The 17,440-nt window shown below is 45.5% G+C and overlaps 1 long non-coding RNA gene across 5 annotated transcripts in view; it reads right to left on the reverse strand.

The window, feature by feature from the left end:
* LOC308484731 overlaps window positions 1-17,440 on the reverse strand; it is a 160,440-nt gene that overhangs the window by 6,215 nt on the left and 136,785 nt on the right. For all 5 annotated transcript variants that reach the window (XR_013990096.1, XR_013990097.1, XR_013990098.1 and 2 more), the window contains one exon: window positions 12,133-12,208. This is a non-coding gene — a long non-coding RNA (uncharacterized lncRNA). The remainder of the gene's footprint in view (window positions 1-12,132; window positions 12,209-17,440) is intronic.

Consider the following 17,440-nt stretch of genomic DNA (forward strand, 5'->3'; position numbering starts at 1 on the left):
TGTATCTAAACATCATAAAATCATACTATGAGATGGTAGATTAATCACCACATCAATAGTCTACCTATTGTAGTGAGATTAATTTTATGCTAAGTGCCATCTTTGTTTTGTCAAAAAAAAAATTAAGGCAAAATATTTTTCTCCCTTCCCTTTCAATGTGGTTTCTACTCTTGGTTCCTGATTCCCACTCCTGGTAGGCATCACAAGCTTGTCCTGCTACTCACTTACTCCTGAAGCTTTAGTGACAGCCCTCCATCACCTGTTGGCACTCCAGCTCATCCCCTGCTCACAAACCCCTTGCTCTTAAAAGACGTCCTGATGAGAAAGCTGGGATGGGCCAGATTTACAACAATTCCAGGGACTTGCGCCCAGAGACACTTGACAGATTTGACCTACATCCAGGCTCAAGATTTTTTTCCCCTGCACACATAGAATCATAGAGTTGGAAGAGACCACAAGGGCCATCGAGTCCAACCCCCTGCCAAGCAGGAAACACCATCAGAGCACTCCTGACATATGGTTGTTAAGCCTCTGCTTAAAGACCTCCAAAGAAGGAGACTCCACCACACTCCTTGGCAGCAAATTCCACTGTCAAACAGCTCTTACTGTCAGGAAGTTCTTCCTAATGTTTAGGTGGAATCTTCTTTCTTGTAGTTTGCAGCCATTACTCCGTGTCCGCTTCTCTGGAGCAGCAGAAAACAAGCTTTCTCCCTCCTCTATGTGACATCCTTTTATATATTTGAACATGGCTATCATATCACCCCTTAACCTCCTCTTCTCCAGGCTAAACATGCCCAGCTCCCTTAGCCGTTCCTCATAAGGCATCGTTTCCAGGCCTTTGACCATTCTGGTTGCCCTCCTCTGGACACGTTCCAGTTTGTCAGTGTCTTTCTTGAACTGTGGTGCCCAGAACTGGACACAGTACTCCAGGTGAGGTCTGACCAGAGCAAAATACAGTGGCACTATTACTTCCCTTGATCTAGATGCTATACTTCTATTGATGCAGCCCAGAATTGCATTGGCTTTTTTAGCTGCCGCGTCACACTGTTGGCTCATGTCAAGTTTGTGGTCAACCAAGACTCCTAGATCCTTTTCACATGTACTGCTCTCAAGCCAGGTGTATTTGTATTTGTGCCTCTCATTTTTTTTGCCCAAGTGCAATACTTTACATTTCTCCCTGTTAAAATTCATCTTGTTTGTTTTGGCCCAGTTCTCTAATCTGTCAAGGTCGTTTTGAAGTGTGATCCTGTCCTCTGGGGTATTAGCTACTCCTCCCAATTTGGTGTCATCTGCAAATTTGATCAGGATGCCCTTGAGTCCATCATCCAAGTCGTTGATAAAGATGTTGAATAAGACCGGGCCCAAGACAGAACCCTGTGGCACCCCACTAGTCACTCTTCTCCAGGATGAAGAGGAACCATTGATGAGCACCCTTTGGGTTCGGTCAGTCAGCCAGTTACAAATCCACTGAGTGGTAGCATAGTCAAGACAGCATTTTACCAGCTTCTTTACAAGAATATCATGGGGCACCTTGTCAAATGCCTTGCTGAGATCAAGGTAGGCTACATCCACTGCGTTCCCTTCATCTACCAGGCTTGTAATTCTGTCAAAAAACGAGATAAGTCTGACATGCCTTATTTTTCAGAAATCCATGCTGACTATTGGTGATCACAGCATTCCTTTCTAGGTGCTCACAGACTGTTTGCTTAATGATCTGCTCCAGAATCTTCCCTGGTATTGATGTCAGACTGACTGGGCGGTAATTATTTGGGTCCTCTCTTTTCCCCTTTTTGAAAATAGGGACAACATTTGCCCTCCTCCAGTCTGCCGGGACTTCGCCTGTTCTCCAGGAATTCTCAAAGATGACTGCCAGTGGTTCTGAGATCACATCTGCCAGTTCTTTTAATACTCTTGGATGCAGTTCATCTGGCCCTGGAGACTTGAATACATCTAAACTAGCCAACTATTCTTGTACTATCTCCTTAGTTATTCTGGGCTGTGTTTCCTTTGCTGAATCATTTGCTCCAAATTCTTCAGGTCGGGCATTGTTTTCTTTATCGGAGAAGACTGAGGCAAAGAAGGCATTGAGGAGTTCAGCCCTTTCTGTGTCCCCTGTTTGCATTTCACCATCTTCTCCTCTGAGTGACCCCACTGTTTCTTTGTTCTTCCTTTTGCTACGAACATACCCATAAAAGCCTTTTTTGTTGCTTTTAACCTCTCTAGCAAGCCTGAGTTCATTCTGTGCTTTAGCTTTTCTGACTTTGTGTCTACACATGTTGGCTATTTGTTTGAATTCCTCTTTGGTGGTTTCCCCCCTTTTCCATTTTTTGTACACATCCTTTTTTAATCTTAACTCAGTTAAAAGTTCTTTAGATAGCCACCCTGGCTTCTTTAGGCACCTTCCATGTTTCCGTCTCATTGGTATTGCCTGACGTTATGCTTTTACTATCTCCCTCTTAACAAACTCCCAGCCATCATGAACTCCCTTTCCTTTTAGTATTACTGTCCATGGGATCTCACCCAGCACTTCCCTAAGTTTTATGAAGTCGGCTTTCTTAAAGTCAAGAAATTGAGTCCTAGTATGCTTGGCTGCTCCTTTCCGCTGTATAGTAAACTTCAGAAGAGCATGATCAATTGCGCCTAATGATCCTTCCACTTCTACCCCACTAACCAGGTCATCAACATTGGTTAGGACCAGATCTAAAATGGCTGTTCCTCTTGTTGCTTCTCCCACTTTCTGGACAATGAAGTTGTCTGCAAGGACAGTGAGGAATCTGTTTGACCTTATGCTCTTGGCTGAGTTTGACATCCAACAAATATTCGGGTAATTGAAGTCCCCCATTACTACTATCTCCCTTCCTTTTGCATGCTTGGCCATCTGTTCCAGGAAGGCAGCATCTATGTCCTCCGTTTGGCTTGGGGATCTATAGTAAACTCCCACAATGAGGTCACTGTTATTCTTCTCTCCCTTAATTTTGACCCAAATGCTCTCACTTTGGCTTTGAGGTTCTAAATCTTGGATCTCTTCACAGGTATACATATCCCTGACATATAACGCCACTCCTCCTTTCTTGTCTGGTCTGTTTCTCTGAAATAGATTGTATCCCTCCATTATTACATTCCAATCGTGGGACTTATCCCACCAGGTTTCAGTGATGCCTATTATGTCATATTTAGTTTGCTGTACCAAGAGCTCAAGCTCATCTTGTTTATTTCCCATGCTTTGCGCATTAGTGTACAGACATTGAAGTCCATTAATCATTCCCCCGTGTCTCTTATTTAAGGATTTTTTCCTCCCACCACTAGGTCTGCGTGCTGTTTGCTCCATTTGGTCTATGACATTTGGATGATCATCTTCATCAATTGATAGACTCCTACCTTCAGGAGCACTGTCTCCCTCCCCCACATTAGTCAGTTTAAAGCCCTTCTGATGAGGTTTCTGAGATTTTTGGCAAAAACATTCCTCCCAACCGTTGTGAGGTGCAGCCCATCGCTTGCCAGAAGTCCATCTTCAAGAAACTGCAGTCCGTGATCTAAGAATCCAAACCGTTCCTGTTTACACCATTTGCGAAGCCAGCTGTTCACTTCCACTATTTTTCCCTCTCTCCCTGGGCCACGTCGTTCAACTCAGAGGACAGATGAGATGACAATTTGTGCATTTAATTGCTTCAATTTCCTGCGTAGAGCCTCGTAGTCTCTTTCGATCTTCTGGAGGCTATTGCTTGCAGTGTCATTGGTTCCCACATGAACCAAGAGGAAGGGGTATTTGTCAGTGGGTTTTATGATTCCTTGCAATCGTTCAGTTACATCTTGGATCTTAGCCCCAGGGAGACAGCACACTTCCCGAGACATCTTGTCAGGCCCACAGATCACTTCTTCTGTTCCCCTCAGTAGGGAATCCCCTATCACCACTACACGCCTCCTCTTAGGTTTGGTCGGGGTTCTTCCGTGAGCTGTCCGTTCCAAGGTCTCCTGCACATTTCCTGAGGACTCACTTTGCTGCTCGTCTTCATATACCTGGTCGACTGTAATGAGGGAGAGATCCTCAAATGGAGTCTGCTCTTCGTCTTCCATGCTAGGGAAGAGGACCTCAAAGCGATTGTGTATTTCTAAACAATCAGAGCGAACCCTGGGCCTCCTACTTCTTTGAGTCACGTTTCTCCATATATCTGGCTCCTGTGTTGGTGAACTAGCCTCCTTCTCAGGGGAGTCCCCTGTCTCCTCCTTGGTGGAGACGGTGTGCTCTGTTGCTTCCAAGAAGAGCTCCAGCTCTCTAATTCTTTGGAGCGTAGCTACACGTTCCTCCAGTTGCTGGACTTTGTCTTCTAAGAGGGCAATCAACATGCAATTGCTGCAGGTAAAGCTGCCTGCAACCTTTGGCAAGATGGCAAACATTGCGCAGGAACCGCAGGCGACTGCAGCTGTTCCCTCCCCCTCCATCTTGAGAATGTGTCGTTGGGGGTGGCTACAGCGGTCCTCCAATCATAAATAGCGTGAAGACAGGACAAATAACTCCCCCCCCAAAACCTAGGTCTCCCCCAACAAACGTTTGAGACTAGCTCCCCTAAATCTAAAAGATGGATCAAACTGCCGCTGCCCTGCAAGCTCTGATAAGCTCCTCCCACAGCTAATCACCTGCCTCAACAGAAACCCTGCCCCCTCTGACCTTTGCACAGGGAGAGCAGCTATTTTATTTTATTTTTTAAATGATATTTATTAAAGTTTCACAAAAATACAGAAAACAAAAAAAAGTGTAAATTACAACAAAAAAGTAAAAAGTAAGAAAAAACATACAAAATAAAACAGTTAAAAACACAATAATGTTCCATAACCTATCTTCCTTACTCTTATTTCCCCAGACCTCCTCATACCTCCCTTCTTTGTATTCCAATTCAGTTGTTGGTTCAGCAAATCCTTACCATTAATCTTTTACCCAATTGTTAACCTTTTTTTTCCATGTCTCTTAAAGCATTACAGCTAAAAACCTCTTAATTTCTATCCAACATCCTTCTAAAGTTCCTTAATTTTACAATATTTCTGTAAATAGTCCTTAAATTTTTTCCAGTCTTCTTTCACCGACTCTTCTCCCTGGTCTCGGATTCTGCCAGTCATTTCCGCCAATTCCATGTAGTCAATCACCTTCATCTGCCATTCTTCCAAAGTGGGTAGATCTTGTGTCTTCCAATACTTTGCGATAAGTATTCTTGCTGCTGTTGTAGCATACATGAAAAAGGTTCTGTCCTTCTTTGGCACCAGTTGGCTGACAATGCCCAAGAGAAAGGCCTCTGGTTTCTTCAGAAAGGTATATTTAAATACCTTTTTCAGTTCATTATATATCATTTCCCAGAAAGCCTTAATCTTTGGGCACGTCCACCAAAGGTGAAAGAATGTACCTTCAGTTTCTTTACATTTCCAACATTTATTATCGGGCAAATGATAAATTTTTGCAAGCTTGACTGGGGTCATGTACCACCTGTATATCATTTTCATAATATTCTCTCTTAAGGCATTACATGCCGTAAACTTCATACCTGTGGTCCATAACTGTTCCCAGTCAGCGAACATAATATTATGTCCAACATCTTGTGCCCATTTAATCATAGCAGATTTCACCGTTTCATCCTGAGTATTCCATTTCAACAGCAAGTTATACATTCTTGACAAATTTTTAGTTTTGGGTTCTAACAATTCTGTTTCTAATTTTGACTTTTCCACTTGGAAGCCTATTTTCTTATCCAAATTATATGCCTCCATTATCTGATAGTAGTGGAGCCAATCTCTCACTTTATTTTTTAATTTTTCAAAACTCTGCAGTCTCAATTTATCTCCTTCTTGCTCCAAAATTTCCCAATATGTCGGCCATTTGGCCTCCATATTGAGCCTTTTCAGAGCTTTTGCTTCCATTGGTGACAACCACCTTGGGGTTTTATTTTCCAATAAGTCTTTGTATCTTATCCAGACATTAAACAATGCTTTCCTAACAATATGATTTTTAAATGCTTTGTGTGCTTTGACCTTATCATACCATAAGTATGCATGCCATCCAAATACATTGTTAAAACCTTCTAAATCCAAAATGTCTGTGTTTTCAAGAAGTAGCCATTCTTTCAGCCAGCAAAAAGCTGCTGATTCATAATAAAGTTTAAGGTCTGGCAGGGCAAATCCACCTCTTTCCTTGGCGTCAGTTAATATCTTAAATTTTATTCTGGGCTTCTTGCCCTGCCAGACAAATCTAGAAATATCTCTCTGCCACTTCTTGAAACAATCCATCTTATCTACAATTTGTAATGTCTGAAACAAAAACAACATTCTAGGCAATACATTCATCTTTATCACAGCAATACGGCCCAGCAACGAGAGTTTCAAATTTGACCAAATTTCTAAATCTTTTTTCACTTCCGTCCAACATTTTTCATAATTATCTTTAAATAAGTTCCCATTTTTGGCTGTCATATTAATCCCCAAGTATTTCACTTTCTTTACCCCATTCAATCCTGTCTCATTCTGAAACCTCTCTCTTTCAATCGGTGTTAAGTTTTTCTCTAAAACCTTAGTTTTTAACTTGTTCAATTTAAAACCTGCCACCTGACCAAATTCCTGAATTAATTCTAAAACTCTTTTAGTACTAGATTCTGGCTCCTGTAACGTCAATACTAGGTCATCTGCAAATGCTCTCAATTTGTACTGTTTAGCTCCGACCTGTATGCCCTTAACCAACCGGTCCTTTCTAATCATATTTAGCAAAACCTCCAGGACCGATATAAAAAGCAGTGGGGAAATTGGGCACCCCTGTCGTGTCCCTTTTTCTATCTTAAATTCTTCCGTAACCACATTATTTACAATTAATTTAGCCTTTTGTTCAGAGTATATTGCACCTATACCATTTTCAAAACCTTGGCCTACCCCCATCCCATGCAGATTCTTCTTCATAAAACTCCAAGAGATATTATCAAAAGCTTTCTCCGCGTCAACAAATATCAATACTGCTTTGGTGTTTATATTCACTTCTAATTTTTCCAAAATATCAGTTATATTCCTCAAATTATCAGACAGGTGTCTTCCCGGGAGAAAGCCCGCTTGGTCTTTATGAATCTCTTTCATCAATATTTTTTTCAATCTCTTGGCCAAAATGTCTGCAAAAATTTTGTAATCCACATTAAGTAACGATATAGGGCGATAGTTCTTAAGCTGAGTCTTTTCAGTCTCTGTTTTCAGTATAAGTGTGATATACGCCTCTTTCCACGATTCTGGTGCCCTTTTCCCCTCCAATATTTCATTGCAGACTTCCTTCAAAGGTTGCAGTAACCACTCTTTCAAAGATCTATAGTATCTGGAAGTCAGCCCATCCGGTCCTGGAGATTTGCCCAATTGCATATTTTGTATGGCACCTTCTACTTCCTGTTCAGATATTTTATAGTTCAGCATTAATTTACTTTCTTGAGAGATTTTTTGTAGGCCATTTGTCTTCAAAAATTGGTCTATGTCCATTTCCTTCTGTGGCCCTTGTGTGTATAATTGTTTAAAGTACTTCTGGAAGCAATTTCTAATCTCGTTTGGATTATGTATACTCTTTCCTTCCACTTCTAAATTTATAATAGTATTTAATTTTTGTCTTTTTTTCATTTGCCAGGCCAACAGTTTTCCACATTTATTAGCTGATTCAAATGTTTTTTGTCTCATTTGTTTGATTTTCCATTCTATTTCCTGATTCATCATTTCCATATATTGTACTTGATATAATTTTATTTCTCTCAAAATCTCCTGAGACTTTGGTTTTGCTCTCAATTTCTTCTCTCCTTCTTTTATTTTTTCCAAGATTTTATCTTTCTTTTCATTTTGACTTCTCTTCTTTATTGCATTCTGTTGTATCAAAAACCCTCTCATCACAGCTTTGCTTGCGTCCCAGATTACTCTTTTTTCTACACTGGTATTCATATTTATTTCAAAATAGTCTCTCAAAGTCTTTTGGGCCTTTTTGTAAACTTCTTCATCTCTAAATAAGGTGTCATTCATCCTCCATCTAAAGGATCCGGTTGTTGTTTGTTTCATCTCCATCCTTACAGCATTATGGTCGGAACAAGTTTTTGGGCAGATTTCTACCTTCTTTATCTTTGGTGCCATTCCTCTAGTTATCCATATTTGGTCAATTCTAGTCCATGTCATCTTGGCTTCAGAAAAAAAGGTTCCTTCTCTTCCCAGAGGGTTCTTTACCCTCCAGATGTCCACTAAGTCCATATTGTCTGTCATCTCAAAAAATGTTTTCGGTAGTCTACCATCCTTGGTGACTACCTGTCTTTGAGCCTTGTCCATATTTGTAGATACTACTCCATTCATGTCCCCCATCAAAATCAAATTATAGTCCAAATGATCCAATAAAGTCTCATGCAACTTTTTATAGAATTCAGATTTCCCCTCGTTCGGTGCATAAATTCCCACGATTAAGAATTTCTCTCCTTGTAGTTGAATTTCAATTGCCAAAAATCTTCCTTGATCATCTTTAAAGATAAATTTCGGTAAAAGTCTCTCCTTTGCATAAATCACAACTCCTCTTTTTTTAACTTTGTCAGATGAGACAAACTCCTGTCCTAATCTTTTATTAATCAATAACTTCCTATGTGCCCTTGTTATATGTGTCTCTTGTAGACAAATCAAGTCCAATTGTTCTTTTTTTAATAAATGAAACACACTTTTTCTTTTTCGCGGAGAATTCAAACCATTACAATTCCAGCTTAATAGTTGCAGAGCCATGGTGGGGGCTACTTCACTTTACCTCCAACTGCCCCAAGTGCCGCTTCTTGTTCTGTGGGTAGTATCACTTTTTCTGGACCGTGCAGTCCAAAAGATAAATTTGATATGTCTAGTATGCCTTTTGGTTCTTCTTCAGATTCCCCTTCCTTCAGTAGATCTTCCTCGTGATCTTTCAAGAATCTGTCTTTTTCCTCAGTTGATTTTATTTTTATCTTTCTCCCTTTATATTTGAAGGACAGGCCTTGCGGAAATTCCCACCTGAAAAGAATTCTGTTTCTTTTCAATAAGGTCACTAGGTCTCCGTAATTGGACCTTAAGTCCAGCAAATGCTTTGGGATGTCCTTAAAAATCACTAGTCTTGAGTCATCAATTTCCAAAGTTTTTTGATAGTGCAAATTCAGAATTTTATCTCTCTCTTCTTTTGTTCGAAAGGTAATCAAACAGTCTCTCACCTTGCCCTTGCCTTGTCTTCTTCCGAGCCTAAATGCATTCACTATCTTAAATTCTTCCTTCCCCGGGTCCAATTGCCAAAAATCTGTAAATTCCTGTGTAAGAAAATCAGCCAAATTATCTTTCTCCCGCTCTGGAACAGCCCTAATTCTCGGATTTCTCTGTCTATCTTTTAATTCAAACATGGAAAATGTCACATCATGGTCCTCCAATTTCTTATATACAGGTGGAATTTTCTCCTGAGTAGCAATTGCAATATCTTTTGCTTCCTGTACAGTTTGTCAAATCAAGGCAGATTCCTGTAGTAATTTTTCGATAGTCTCTGTGTTGGCATTCACCTTCTGTCCCAAGGTATTTATACTTGCAGTATTTAAATCAATTTTATTTGATGCTTCCACAACTTGTCTATTTGTCTCAACTACTTGCCTATTTGTTTCTGCTACTTGTCTATTTGTCTCAATTACCTGTTTACTTAGGCTTTCCAAGGATTCATTAATTTTTGCCAGAGCCTGTGCCAAAACTTCTTCTGACGTCATAACTTTTGATTTAGACTGTGGGAGTGGGGCCCCTAATGCTCCGGATGCTCCAGATGTTGAGCCCCTTCGCGGCAACGCAGTATCTATCCGATAATGTCTGCCAGATCTAGTAATTTTTTCCTGCGATTCCGCCTTCTTATCCTCTGCCATAACAGTCTCATAGACGTTCAAGGTCGCTCCCACAGTCAACCAATTGTTTTGACATAGAGTGGAATTTTCCTCTTTGTAACTATTGTTGTAACAATGTCCAATCTCCTCTAGGGGGACACAGTAACAGCCAGAACTTGTAACTTTTTAGAAACAAAAATAGTCTTTATAAATCCCCCAATTTACTTTCAAAGTCCACAGTCTCAATACATTTAAACAGTTACTTTTAAGCCAAAAGAGGTTCGGAAACACTGTATCACTTTTGCAGAATTGGCTGTCAGAAATAAACTTTCACTATAAACCTCTATCTTAAGGCAGTCCGTTCCGAATCTTAAATTGTGAATTCTTCCTTCCTCTCCCCTTCTTTACTGCAGGGAAATTCAGCTCAGTCTTTTTCCCCCTCCTCTCCTGCAATCCGGAGGGGGAACCACTTTCAAGATGTTGGAATTTAGCACATTTAAGTGACTTTCCGAGTTTCTGCTTTGAAGTCTCTTTGCTTTGATCTATTTACAATTCAGGGAAGGTAGACTTCCTGCTTGTACCTTCCCCGCTCGTGCCAAATTAACTTTTTCCCCCCCTTTAAATCCAATTTACTCCTACTCACGGGTAGTTGTTTTCAGTGCCAATTATCCCAGGAAAAAAGGCAGAGCTCTCCGGTAACAGCTTCGCGGCTTCACTCCACGGAAGAAGCAATTTGCTCACAGCACCACGCCACCCCCGCTCCGCTCCGGAGCCCGTTGCCGAGCTCCTTTAGCAATTGGGGGGGCGCAAACGGTGCCCGCTGAGTCCCACGTTCACAGGCTTCACCCGCCTGTGATTTATTTGGGGGTCCCCGCTGCGCCGTAGCGACAGGACCCAAATTCCGTAGAGCTAGTTCTCTCCAAATTAGAGAGAAGCAGCCATTACCGTTGGCTCCACCTCCGGAAGTCCCTGCACAGGGAGAGCAGCTAATCAGCCAGAAAGAAACACACACACAAGAAAACCCTTTTTGCTCCTTCTTCAGCTGCTGCCCTGCAAGCTCTTGACTGATTCTCCAGGCAGCTTTTTGTAATGGTGCAAAGGTACCTCAAGGACTTTGTCCACAGCACTTGAATCTACCCAGTGCCCTGCTGGCATCAGCTACCTAACCTTTATAATGAGATGTGATCCTTATCTGTGTGGAATCTCCATGTGCAGACCTGAAGCAGCAGCCTCGTGCTTTGAGGCAGCCATAATGGGCAGGGAGCCTTGCATTCAGGGTGTAATGTATTTTTAATTACATCTTTTGAATGCCCTTGGTGGAGATTTTCCAGTCCATCACCTCCACCCTTTGTCAGTGTTAATGGATTGCATTGATTATGTGATTTGTAAATTTTGCTAGTGCTACACATAGCATGGTAGAATTTAATCTTCTAATTGATTTAATTGATTACATTTTGAATTTTATTAGGGTCCAGGCATTGTTCAAGATATCAAATATTCAAGGAGGACATATTCTAGTCTTACATCAGAATTTTAAAGCAGCATGCGTATAAGGCTCTTAAAAATACTACAGTGATTAAACCTTAGGTGCCTTTTCGAAGTTACTCCTACATTCATTCTAGCAGTGAAGTACTTCACTTCTGTACTGTTTGCTTTGCCACGCCAGTGGGAAGCAAAGGATTGTTCTTCCTTGCTGCTCTGTCCCTAAACAGCATCAACCAGGGGAGTATAGGGTGGGTTCTGCCCTTGAAAAGGACAACCAGGAGAAATAGTTACGCTCTGCTCCAAAAGTATTCACGCTGTGGGCAGAATTACCTGTCATGCTTGTATTTCCCTAAATGTGTGCATCATCTGCGGCAGCAGCAGGATTTTCAAAATAGTATCAGCAAGTAGAAGGTGGATGCCTTACCTTTCCTAAGCCCCCTGGTCTCCCACTGCAAATACTCCCCAGGCTCTTTTACCAACCATTGGCCTTCATCTGGTCTTGGAAGATAGCTATGAGGAAGCAGTAAGATATCTGGCATGGGCCTGCACAGGAGAGAACTGGCGCCTGTCTTTCTCTGGAAATGTATGCTTGTTTGTTGCATTTCTATCCCACTGTTTCCTCCAAGAAGGTCAAAGGGGCTAACAAGGTTCTCCCCCTCCTCTTTTAATCCCTACAACAAGCCTGTGAGGTAGGTAAGACTGAGAAGCAGTGGCTGGCCCCCAAGCTCACCCAGTGAGCTTCATGGCTGAGCGGGGATTTGAACTCTAGAGATTTTGGGATTTGTACCCTATGCTTTATTCTCACCTCCTCCTGGGCCTTGACAGTCATTCCCATACTGCAGGCTCTACTCTTCTCCTCTCCTTTTTCTCTGGCTGAGGGACTGTTGGAAACAAAATGGTGGAGGGAGAAGGAAGCATTATTTGGTTTTGCTGCTGTAAAGAGTATGGGTTGCTCGTGCGTAAGTTGCCGCCTCTCCTGGCTTTGTTGCCTTGTTAAACCTTTCAGTCTGGACAGCCCTTCACTTCGTGGCTGCCTCAGTCGCTAGCAGAATCCATCAGTGGGCGTTTCTTAAACCTTTTCCAACATAAAAGTTGTTTGATACCCAGTCTCCTCCTACTCTCTCTGCGCGGAACTCTTCTGCGCAGGGAGGGCGTGGGTAGCGGAGGACCCGTGCTCTCCCCGCTGGTGTCCGGTGAAGAGTCTGGGAGCCCTCTCGCCGATTCCCCCATCTGCCCCTCTTTATTCCTGGTGTTGCGCTGAATTGCTTCCCCATCTGCTGAGCTGCCTCTCTCCCTGCTGGGCCCTTCTCCAGCATCATTTGAGAGCCTTCCCTCCGCCTCTATCTCCGATGTCCGTTCCCTGACATCCACCTCCCCCCCAGGACCCCCTCCACCCCCGGCCCAACCTCTTGATCCAACTTCGTCCCTTTCTTCGGCCGACAATGCGGGGAACCCCCGGAAGGAGCTGTCGTCATCCTCTGAGGATTCAAAACCCGCTTCCCACCCATTCTGATCCCTTCCCTCGGGGTGGGCCTCCCAGTCTGATTCTTCTTCCTCCGAAGCCTCTTCTCCCTCCCCTTCGGAGGCAGAAAAACCCACAAAATCCTCTTCATCGTCTGTGGTTCCAAATTGCTCCTCCCAGAATCTCGCTAGTGGTTTGGGTTTGTCCGGGAACAGGCGGTGAAATTCCTCCACCAGATACCCGTCAGTGATTGCCTCCGCGGGAACCCACGTGTTTTCCGACCCGGGTTCTCCCTCCCAAACCACCAAGTACTCCACCTGGCGCCCTCGCCACCTTGAATCAAGTATTTCCGTGGCCAAATTGCGGTGCTCCCTCTCTTCTACCTGCGGGTGTGTGGTGACTTCCCCCTCTCGCCCCGGGAACCCCCGTCCTTCCTTGTACGGTGAGAGTAGGGACCTATGGAACACCGGGTGTATCTTCATGCTGTCTGGCAATTTGAGCTTGAATGCCACGGGGTTCACCTGCTGTGTTACCTCAAACGGTCCCAGCCGCCTTGGCTGCAACTTCTTGCACCCCCCCCCTTAAAAGGTAACCCTTGGGTTGACAACCACACCCGATCTCCCACCCTTATGGTCTCCCCTTCCCTACGGCGCTTGTCTGCCTGCCTCTTGTAAATTTGCTTGGCCCGCTCCAAGTTCATCTTAAGTTGCTGGTGCAGGGCTTCCATTTCTTCCACAAACTGCTCTGCTGCCGGTACACTCCAACCTTCCTTCCCACTCCCCAGGAAGGCCCTGGGGTGACACCCATAATTGGCCAGGAACGGGCTCTTTCCCGTTGACACATGTTCAGCATTATTGTACGCAAATTCAGCCAGTGCTAGTTTCTCTACCCAATCGTTCTGCCTCTCGCTGACGTAGCAGCGTAGGTATTGCTGGAGTATACTGTTCGCTCTTTCTGCTTGCCCGTTGGTTTCCGGGTGTCTCGCCGTTGAGAAGCCCACTTCAACCTGCAGCAAGCTCATGAGCTTCCTCCAGAAACGGGAAGTAAATTGTTTCCCGCGGTTGGAGATATCCCTCGAAGGAGCCCCATGCAACCTGAAGATGTGGTCTACAAACAACCTGGCTGTTTCCTCTGCCATGACCGCATGTGAGCAAGCTATAAAATGGCACATTTTGGTTAGTAGATCGACCACTACCATGACCGCTGTCTTCCCCCAGGATTTGGGCAAATCGGTCATAAAATCAATGGACACCACCTCCCATGGTTTCCCCGGCGTGGGTAAGGGTTCCAGTAACCCTGCGGGGGCAGCCCGCTCCCCCTTTGCCCTTTGGCAGCGGTCGCACCCCCGTACATATTCCCGTACATCCTCCTCACCCTGGGCCACCAGAACTGCCTGGTGACGAGCATCATGGTTTTGTGCTGTCCAAAGTGCCCAGCTGTGGGGTTGTCGTGGAGTTGTTTGAGTACCCTTCCCCGTAGAGCCTCCCCCGGTACATACAGTGCCCCCTTATAGTACAGCACCCCTTCCTTCTCCTCAAACCCTCCTTGGGTTTCTCTACCGTCTCGGAGTTCCCGGATTTTAGTTTGTGCGAACACGTCGTTTCTAGTAAGTCCAGCCAGTTCTCGTTGCCCCACCAAGGTTCCCCCACACACCCATCGGTCCTCGGGGATCACGTGTCGTATCTCCAGCGGCCCCTCTCCTTCCAAGTACTCCGGCTTCCGGGAGAGAGCATCCGCTCTCACGTTTTCCTCTCCTGGCACGTATCGGATTTCGAAGCAAAACTTGGAGAACTCCTGTGCCCATCGAATCTGTCTCTGGTTGAGCACTCGTGCGGTCCTCCAGTATTCCAAGTTCTTGTGATCAGTACAAACCTGGATCTTGTGCTGCGCCCCTATTAGTAGATGTCGCCATCGACGAAATGCCGCATAGATCGCAAGCAGTTCGCGGTCATACACAGTATAATTTTGCTCCGACTTGTTCAGCTTTCTCGAGAAAAAGGCACACGGTCTCCAATCCTGCTTGCTCCTCCCTGGCTGCAAAAGAACCGCCCGAATGACTCTGTTGGACGCGTCGGTCTCTAGCCTCATGGGTTTCTCCAGATCCATGTGCAGGAGCTGCTCTTCTGATGCGAACGCCCTTTTCAGTTTTTCAAAGGACTGCTGGGCCTCCTCTGTCCAGACGAACTTCCTTTTGCTACTGAGACAATCTGTGATGGGTGCTGTCAAGTGGGCGAAGTTCTTGATGAACTTCCTGTAGAAGTTGCTGAACCCTAGGAACCTCTGCACGTCCTTCCGGGTTTTGGGCGTCTTCCACTCCAGCACTGCCTGCACCTTGCTTGGGTCCATCGCTAAGCCTTTGTCTGACAACTTGTACCCCAGAAACTCGACTTCTCTGGCGTGAATCTTACATTTTTCCAGCTTGACCCACAACTGGTGCTTCTGCAGTCGTTTTAGCACTTCCCTGACATCTCTGACATGTTGCTGCTTATTGTCCGAATAGATTAAGACGTCGTCCAAGAAGGCTACGCAGTTCTTGTACAGCAGGGACCCCAACACGTGGTGCATGAAAGCTTGAAAACAGGTGGAGCCCGACTGTAATCCAAAAGGCATAACTAGGTACTCAAAGGCCCCCAGGGGTGTGAACATTGTGGTCTTCCATTCGTCCCCCTCCCTCATCCTAATCAAGTTGTATGCCCCCCTGAGATCAAGCTTGGTAAAAATTTTCCCCTGCCTCACCCGTGTTAAAATGTCGTCAATCCTGGGCATTGGGAAGGTCACTGGTTCCGATACCAAATTGACCCCCCTATAGTCCACAACGAGCCTGGGTTGATTAGTGTCCTTTTTGTCCACAAAGAACACTGGACTGCCCCCTACCGCTATTGATTCTCTTATGAAGCCTCTTTTCAGGTTCTTGTCAATAAATTTCCGCAGCTCCTTCATCTCCCTGTCCGACATGGCATACAGTTTACCCACCGGTAGCTGCGCCCCAGGGAGCAAGTTGATTTGGCAGTCAAAGGGCCTATGTGGGGGTAGTCTATCTGCCTCCTTCTTGCTGAAGACCTCCTGCAGGTCAGCATATTGTGGTGGCACCTCCCCTTTCGGCTCCACAGCTATCCCAGCCACCCTGGCCACGGTCATTCTTGGGGTTTCCCCACCTAGACAGTGTTCCAAGCAGTAAGCGGACCCAAAGGTGACCGTTCTCTGATGCCATGCCACCACTGGATCATGTTGTGCTAGCCAGCTCATCCCTAATATTATTGGGGGCCCTGCCAGTGAGGCTACGTGAAAGGCGATGGTCTCCGTGTGCCTGGAAACCCTCATTCTCATTGGTGGGGTCTGGTGCGTCACTTCCCCTCCCAGAAGCTCCCTGCCATCAATGGTGGTTACTTGCAAGGGGAAATCCAGGGGCAGCAGGTGGAGCTGGTGCTCTAGTGCAAAGTCCTTGCTGAAGAAATTACAGGAACTGCCTGAATCCAACAGCCCTTTCACCTTGACTGGGTGCCCATTTGGGAGTTCTAGCACCACTTCTATGGCTATAGCCACCCTGGGGGGGGGGTCTGGTTGGGGCACTTCTATTGGTTGCTGGCCTGGCTGCTGTGCCCGCTGAGTGGCAGCCAAGCTTTGGCGTTTCCCTGCTCCTTTACCATCTCCTCCTCACCCCCTGCAGCTCCCACCATCCCTTGCCAGGCCTTTCTTTGCGGGCAGACCCTGGCAAAATGTCCTGGTCGCTGGCAGAGAAAACACTTCTTGGTGGTTTTCCCATCCTTTCCCTCCCTCTTGCGACCTTCACTGGAGTTTGAAATCTCCCCCCCGCGCGCCCCATCTATTTCCATTGGCTCCGCCAGCGGGGAAGGCTGCCTTGGTATTTCAGGAATGCGGTAGTCATGGTAACATTGCTCTCTCCCTTCCCGCTTCTCCTGGGCCCGCGCTTCCTGCCTTACACCAATTGCAAGCACCGCCTTGGTCAGCTGATCGACTGCGGGCGGGGTGCACGGGAAAGCTCGTCCTTCACCGTTGGGGACAACCCCTCCTTGAACAGCATTTGAATGGGTTCAGAGTCCAAATCCCACCCGAGCTGGTGGACTAACATGGCAAAGCGTGACCAGTAGTCTCTAACTGACTGGTTCCCCTGTTCGCAGCCCATCAGTTCCCGCCGAGTCCCACTTTGCTGTACATCACTGGAATACATCGCATCCATCGCCTGGAAGAATTTCCTCAGGTCTTTCAAGGCGGCATTCTGCGTTGCCATTAGGGGCCTGATCCATTCTCTGGCCCCATCCTGCAGATGTCCGACAATATAGGCAACCCTCTCCCCGTCGTCTGCAAAATCATTCTGTTGCAGTTCTAACGCGTACTCTATTTCCGTTCGGAACGCACTGTAGTCCTGGGGTTTCCCTCCAAACTTGTGTACCAGTCCCGGTACCTTCCTTGCTATGGGGGTGGGTCTGACCTGAGCATCCTGAGACCGCCTTTCGTCCAGCCGCGCCGTCAGCAGAGCCACATGCTGCTCCAAATCTCGGTTCCTCTCTACCAGATTTTGCACTCCAGCTGCTCCCTCCGTGGCGCCAGCTTCTCCGGTTTTGCTCATGATGCTGCCTGCCTGTCACTGTGCACGAGCGACGTCAGGGACTGACGGATTGCTGTAAAGAGT

Source organism: Podarcis pityusensis (genome assembly GCF_964106645.2).
Source record: "Podarcis pityusensis genome assembly, chromosome: 1".
NCBI classification, from domain to species: Eukaryota; Metazoa; Chordata; class Lepidosauria; order Squamata; family Lacertidae; genus Podarcis; species Podarcis pityusensis.